Genomic DNA, 8,041 nt, shown 5'->3' with positions numbered 1-8,041 from the left:
AGTGAGCGGCTTCCGCTCTGTAGGGGCTAGTCGCTCTGTTAGAGTTTCTTTCCTTCGGGCCGCCTGGGCTTCCTCCACATTAATGTATTCATTGGCCCGGTGTAACATATGATCATAGTCTCGGGGCGACTTTCGAATAAGTGAACGGAAAAAGTCCCCATCCACCAGGCCTTGCGTGAACGCATTCATCATTGTTTCAGAGGTGGCCGTTGGAATATCCATGGCCACCCGGTTGAATCACTGGATGTAAGCTCGGAGCGGCTCTCAGGGATCTTGTTTGATGGCAAATAGACTGACACTGGTCTTCTGGTTACGCCGACTGCTCATAAAATGATGGAGAAAAGCGACGTGGAACTCTTTAAAGCTGGTGATGGATCTGTCCGGCAGCCTCCTGAACCATCGTTGCGCCGATCTCGAGAGGGTGGTAAGGAACACCCGGCATTTCACTCCATCTGTGTATTGATGTAGTTTAGTTGTGTTGTAGAACTTACCCAGATGGTCGTCTGAGTCGGTGGTTCCGTTGTATTCCCCGATCACCGGGGGCACATAATGCTTTGGCAGAGGGTCCCGCAGGATGACCTCTGAAAACTGCCGGTTGATCCGCTCGGGGGAGGCGTCCGTTCGGGGAGCCTTGCCTTTTCTGTTGTCTCGCATGGGCACCTCGTCGGATGAAGATCCTCAATCATGGTTAACAATTGCGACTTCAGGAGGTGTACGGAATAGGGCCCGATGAAATGGAACCGTGGCAGGCGGTGCTTCCGCTCAGCCTCTTGACGCTGACGTCGCTTGTTGCTCCAGCCACTCGGCTTGAGCCTTCTGTTTCTGTTGCTCCACAAGCTTAGCTGCTCTTGCCTCGATCAGAGCGTTGAGCTCCTCCTGGGAGAGCATCACGGTGTGCTGTCGTCTAGCTTCGTCCATTTCTTCCTCTCGAATGCAGGTGCGTTCCCACAGACAGCGCCAATTTGATCCTATCCAAACGTTGAATCGATGGACGCTGGGCACGTGGCACTTTTCCGACTGATGACGTGGATCTCTGACCGGCCGTATGGATCTCCGGCGAACCTGCAAAGAAGTCGGGCCGGGAAGGGGTTCCCGGTGACGACCCTTCGACGCTCAAGTCAGGCAAGTGGAAAATGATAGTGGCTTCGAAGATGTGAGATCGCGTACCTCCGTCGAAGTCTGAGGGATCTTATATAGAGCTATGGGGAGGCGTATGCACGCCTACCGAGGCGTGCACGTGTCCTTTACCATACCTTAGTATGGGCTTGCCAGAGGAGCATGTCTGACACCATACTGCTACAGTCCGAGCATCTCTCTGATGGGACGGCAGAACCTTCTGTCGTAAGATTCTGCGTATGGCTTGATCGTTGAACATGCCTGTTGTCAGAAGATGTTCCCCAATGTCCCCTTGCCCTTGTCTTCTTTTCCCCATGCCGAGTGTCCAGCCGCTCGACAATCTCCAATCGTCCGACCGGGCACAGGTATTGGTCCGACCGGGAGGATTCCCGGTCGCGTGCTCGGCTAAGATTGTTCCTTCACAGCAATGCTGTTTTATGCCTCTGCTGAGCAGGCTACCCGCTCGGCTCGGCGACCTTGTTCACCATGAGCGTCGGAAACCCGACTCCTCGTCGGGTTGTCTTTGATTCCGCTTGGACCCGTTCGGCCGGTTGACCCTACTCTTCTCCGATCGGCCGTTTGACTTTTGACCTCCACGTGGCATTGACTCCCCTCAAAGGGGGTCCCCCGACCTTACTGCCAGATCACCATCAAACATAACAAGTTTAGCATAATCTAAATAAGAAAACCAAAAGACCAACAATATCCTCGTGGTCTGCAGGGGACTAGCAACTGGAACTCTCTCCTGACAGCATCAACCTGAAATAGCAACGGAGGAGGGTGTGAGTCCAACTCTCAGCAGGTACAACTGATATGCAAAATAAGGAATATAACAACTAGCACTAATCATGCGTATAGTCTCCTGATACAGGAAAGATAAAATGCAACTGAGGAATGCAGGATAAAAGCTATACTAACCCGGACCAAGGTATAAGGGTAACAGGGTCGTCAGACCGAGGGTGTCATAATCCTGTATGCATGTCAATCATATGCATCCATATAAATGCAGCAAACACAAGCAATAAATGCATCATGCATATGATGCCAATGACATGGTCACCCCTGACGCCAGTCAGCCATCTCACACACAATGGTGAATCCGAGTGGGTAGGGCTGTGACAACCGTGCACTCTGACATCACTGCCCCTGATGAGTGACCGAGTGGACGGGATGCTGTCGGAGTACACACATACTCCTACCCTAAATCATAAATGGGGGAGCGCAATGCTCTCACCTCCCGGTACACGATGACGGGGAGGAATCTCTGCCGGCTACCTCGCTGCGTCACACTACCCATGAGCGGACCAACGGAGCCAAACAAAGTCCAACTGCCTGCCGGCTACCACGCTGCTACACTAAACCAACGGAGCCAAACAGAGCGGAACTGTCTGCCGGCTACCACGCTGAGTCACCAGACCAACGGGGCCAAACAGCAGAATTGCCACACACCTGTCTGATATACCACTAACCCATGAGTGGTGGTGTGTACAGATACATGTAACTGGCGATGTGCTCGACAATAATAGAGCAGACAATCGCACAGCATGCAATCATGCAAGATGATGCATGACACTAAACATGGCAATATCATGAATAGCATAACAATAACCATATAAATAAATACAAAGTGTGTACCACAGGACAATGTATCAAATGGAAGATACACCGATCAGATAGGGTATCAAATAAACCCTAGGTCCTGAACATAATGTATAATATGGTTGTGTCACTACCTCTAAAGCATGTATGATCAGGTAAATAATAACATGCAGTGCATAATAAGTAAACAAGCATCATGTAACAGATCATGTAGTGACCAACCGAAACAAATGGAAAACACAATCATTGCTATATGTTAAACACATTATTATGCATATCAAAAGACATAAGTCAAAGTATCCGCCTCTAATCGATAAGATCAATCCGGTCCAACTCAGACGTCGAGATGCTCGTCTCGTGTCAAAACCCTGAGTCACCAATAAATAATTATTTGATTTAGCTACACTCCTATGAATAGCTAAATAAAAATCCCTTACACTAAATTAGGGCAAAACCCTAATCAACAATCACATAAACCTAACCACAATCCAACTTATACCAAATTCATCCCAACTTTGATCGTGGTATTGCTGTCGAGGAATAAATGGCTATCCGGAGGCAGCTCTCGCTGAAAATCTCGGGATGGTGCTACTATAAAGTTACTACAAACAACCCTAGTTAGCACAAACAATTCTTACTAGAATTAAGCCCCCAAAACACTACAACCCCGATGACGAGGGCTCTTGGTGGTACTCGAGTTCTTCTATAATGGAAGGTACATTCTCGGGGTGTAAATCAGAAATCACCCAATTCACGCGGTCGCGAACTGAAGTGCGCTCGGGGCAAGGAAGGGGTAATGGAAAACCATTAGTTCTAGGGAAAGTAAACTCATTCTCATCCCGACAAATCATCTTCATGGCAAGACAAGAATCAATGTCGATCCTGTCATTACCACGACCTCTAATCCATCAAGTGCACAACCTAGATTGAATGCTACTTGGGTGATTAATCCTCCAAACACTGTCATCCCCGAAGATGCCTTAGCTGCCTTCCACAAAGTTTGTAAGAAATGAAACCCCGAATCAAAATCAACTTTATTTAACATCACCCAAAGAGAATAGAGTTCTATCTTCTTAACCACCCCATCACTCTCTCCTCGACCAAAGATCGTTTTACTCATCACTCTGTGAAGGTATCTAAAGGTCGGGTTTTGCATCCGGGATGCTTTGGCTCTAGAGGGCTCATAAAGATCTTGTGATCCAGTAATCAACATCCAAAATTCATTCCATTTAATACCACCATCAAATCCACACGAACCACCAGTAGGTAACCCAAAACAATCATTGAAATCACTAAAAGTCCACTGAACTTCTTTATTCATCATTCTAAAAGTTATGACCCCTGCGAAGTCATACTCGGAAGGAAATTTAACATTTAATGAGCTCAAAAATTCAAGAACTAGGTGAGGGTAAGTCGATGCATGAGCGTACATTATATCATTCCAATCTAGAGCACTAATCATCCAATCTATGCCATCCCTAATTCCTAGCACATCCAAAGTAGTGAGATCCATATATTTAGTGCATAAGATTTTTCTAGTGACAAGAATATCATATATAGCTTTTTTGCTCATGATTTCTAAAAATAATATTGAACTCATTTTCATTACCTTCGTCGCGTGCCACCCGCTTTCCTTTGCCTTTTGAAGTAAGAGCCTTCCCTTTGCCTTTGTCGCCTCCTGGTGCGTCTCCTCCGCTAGATCCACCGCTTCCTCGACGAAGCCTCTTCAAGATCCGCGACATGGTGTGAGGCTTTGAGGAGTTCCTTGTGGAAATGGATCTTGAGAATGGAAATAGTGAGGAGAAGGAAGGAAAAATGGGGAAGTTTCTTCTCTCTTTTCGGATTCATGGCTTCAGGAGGTTTTAGATCTAAGTGTAGATCTAAGCAAAAGTGAGCTCTAGAGGTGGGAAATCAGGGGTTGGTGAGGTGTAGTGGAGAGGAGAAGGTTTTTGGGGGGAGAGGGAGATGGGAATAGGGTTTCTTGGAAAAGGAGGTGGCGTGCACGGGTTGAACCACAACCGTGTCTTATAGACACAGCCAGGTCAAACAGGATGATGCACAGCCGTGCTAGGATTGCATGACCTCCTTCTTTCTCCCCTCGGCTGAAGTGGCACGGCCGTGTCAGTTGGCACGACCCCTGTCTTTTTCTCCTCTGTATGAGCCGCACGACCATGCCAATTGGCACGGCCAGGATCTTCCTCCTCTCTGGCAAGGTTGCACGACCGTGCCAATTGGCATGACCCGTGCCTCTTCCTTCTCTGCACAAGCCACACTACTGTACAGAGTTACACGACCCATGGCTTTAGTCTCCATGTTGCCTCCACACGACCGTGTGAGGTCACACGGGCAACTCCTTTGAGCTCATAGTGATTCGTTCTTCATCATTATGACTCCTCCATCACCTCCAAGCCCATGAAAAACGCTCATGGCTAGCTCGTGGAGGCTACACACATCCTGAAAATGAAACACCCAAAATAAAATACTGGACTAAAACTCACTAGAGAAATAAAACGACAAAAAGGAATGATGTACTAAAATGAGAAAACCCTTGGGTTACCTCCCAAGAAGCACTTGTTTTAGGTCTTTAGCTCAACCCCATTTCCATTAATGTGGACTAAACCCGTGGAAGGACGACTCCCCACCCAGGGTCAATGCTCCAGCCTGCGCCTTTAGTTTCGCTAGTGCGGGACAAATGTATTTCGTGTTGTTTGCTGGAGGAGAACTCTCATGGAAATGGCACTTCTCGATTTTGTGCATGTTGATCTTGCGAGAATGTCCCTCAGGAGAGGAGTTGCAGATGGAGGAATCTGATAAATGAAACTCGATCTTTTCTTTACCAATCTCTAAGGATAGCCTGTGACTTTTTATATCGATGATGGCTACAGCTATGGCAAGGAATGATCTTCCAAGGATAATTGGTATCTTAGGGTCTTCCTCCATATCCAAAATAATGAAGTCTGTGGGAATTATACACACACCCACTTCAACTGGCACATCTTCCACTATTCCCATCGGGTATCTGCATGAATGGTCCACTAATTGCAGTGTCATAGTGGTCAATTTTATGTTCTGGAAACCCAGCTTCTTGCATAAGGAGTACGGAAGTAGGCTGACGCTGGCCCCCAAGTCGCAGAAAGCTCTTGGTATGAGTTCAGGACCAATTTTGTATGGTATGGAGAAACTTCCTGGATCCTGAAGCTTTGGTGGAGAATTCACCATAAGGAGAGCGCTGCAATTCTCTGTCAATGCCACGGTCTCGAAGTCGCCTTTTTTACCTCCTGTTAGATAGGATTCCCTTTAAAAATTTTGCGAACTTCGACATTTGATGCAACGCATCAATCAATGGTACTTCTATGCAGATTTCTTTGATCGTTTTCAGGAATCGGTTGAACTCTTTATCTTTATGGGATGCTATAAGTTTCTGAGGAAAAGGGATCGCTTGATTCTGTGGGGCAGCTTGAAGAGTTTCTTCAACCCTTTTAGTAGCCTTTTCTCCATCCCTGTTTTGAGTCTGATTGGGCAGCAGGAGAGAGGGCTCTTTCTCTGAGTTAAACTCCTTCTGAGTAGTGATTTGGGGATCTCCCATAATATGCCCGCTCCTCAGTTCAATGCGGTTGCAATGTTCCACTGGATTTAAATCTGGCTTCCCTGGGAATGTACCCTGTGCTTGTGAGACGGACTGAGCTATCTGGCTGTCTTGCATTTTCTGGTGTTTTTTGGAGCTTTCCAGCCTCTGAGTCAGTTGTTTGATCTCACTCCTCATCTCCTTTTGCTCTGAGAGAGCTTCCTCAAGCATCTTTTCAATCTTGGATAGTTGTGAAGGTTGTTGTTGTTGATAGGTCTGTTGTCCAGATTGGTGGCTCTGTTGCCCAGGCTGATAATTCTAATATGCTGGTCCTTGATCCGAATTATTCCGGTATGAGAAATTGGGGTGGTTCCTCCATCCAGGGTTGTATGTATTGGAGTATAGATTATTTTACCTCTGATTGTAGCTGGTTATTGCATCACACTTCTCAAGTTGGTACATCTGTGCCTGTATCGACCCAAAGGGGCAAGTGTCTTGAGTGTGATCCGTACCTCCACAAGTGTCGCAAACACATGCTATTGCATTAGCTGTGTTGTTCCCCATGGCTTCAAATTTCTTAGTCAGAGCGTCCAGCTTCGCAGACATCAATGTAACTGCATCTACGTCGAATTTCCCTGACGCTTTAATTGGATTCCCCGTAAAAGGGCCATTGGATCTTTCATATGCCCATTGGTGGTGGTTCTGCGCCATATTTTCTATGATCTCTTCGGCTTCATTGAGGCTTTTGTTCATTAGTGCTCCTCCTGCTGCAGAATCAAGAGATACCTTCGTGTGATAGTTTATCCCATTGTAGAAGGTGCGCAAAATCAACCATTTTTCCAGGCCATGATGGGGGCACTGTCTTAGCATATTCTTGAATCTATTCTAAGCTTCAAATAATGATTCAAAGTCTATCTGTTTGAAGCTAGCAATCAAGTTCCTCATGCGAGCAATTTTGCTAGGTGGGTAGAACTTATCTAGAAACTTCTGCTCACACTGCTCCCAGGATGATATGTTGTTCATTGGAAGGGAGTTCAACCACTTCTTGGCTCTATCTTTTAGGGAAAACCCGAAGAGAAGTAGTCTGACTGATTCCGGAGGGACCTCGTTCACCTTTATAGTACCACAGATCTTGTAGAACAGCTCTAGGTGGTGGTTTGGTCCTCATGTGGTCCTCCTCTGAATTGATTTTGCTGGACCATATGGATTACTGCAGGCTTAATTTCGAAGTTGTTGGCTTCATGGGTGGTCGGGTGATGTTGGACCGTACCCCTCGTGCATATGGTACTGCGTAATCTTTCAGCAGTTTGTCGGTCATTTCTGAGGATTCTTGTGTTGCTTGGAATGCCTTCTGTAGATTTCTCCTCCTTAGAAAGGTCATGTCAATCTCTGGATCAAAGGGTAGTAGCTTTCCTGGAAGGTTAGCTCTACGCATGCAATAATAAGATATGAAGTGTGATAGCGGAGTAGAAAATAATAAAAGAGAAGAAATGAATGCGAAAAACTAAGAAAGGAAGAGAAAGCCTAGTCTAATATAATCCAATATGATTTTGATAATGTTATAGACGCAGTCCCTGGCAACAACACCAAAAACTTGTTACTTTTCCGCAAGTACACGGATTCGTCGTCAGTAATAAAAATATCGATCCCACCGGGATAAGTTATAAGCACTATCAATTGTTCACTAAGGGTTAGCTAGACTACCAATGGTTGTGAATAATCTAGGGAAGAAAGGTCGGGGAGAAGAGTCGAGAGCTGATG

General features: G+C 46.3%; 1 non-coding gene across 1 annotated transcript; it reads left to right on the top strand.

Moving 5' to 3' along the window:
• Positions 1-7,121: 7,121 nt before the first annotated feature.
• LOC122039300 lies at positions 7,122-7,228 on the top strand. The gene has a single exon (XR_006128152.1). It is a non-coding gene; the product is annotated as a small nucleolar RNA R71 (small nucleolar RNA).
• Positions 7,229-8,041: the final 813 nt, after the last annotated feature.

The sequence above is a fragment of the Zingiber officinale genome, chromosome 1A (assembly GCF_018446385.1).
Source record: "Zingiber officinale cultivar Zhangliang chromosome 1A, Zo_v1.1, whole genome shotgun sequence".
Classification (NCBI taxonomy): Eukaryota; Viridiplantae; Streptophyta; class Magnoliopsida; order Zingiberales; family Zingiberaceae; genus Zingiber; species Zingiber officinale.
The sequence above is the reverse complement of the archived record's forward strand: the minus strand, read 5'-3'. Positions and strand labels throughout refer to the sequence as shown.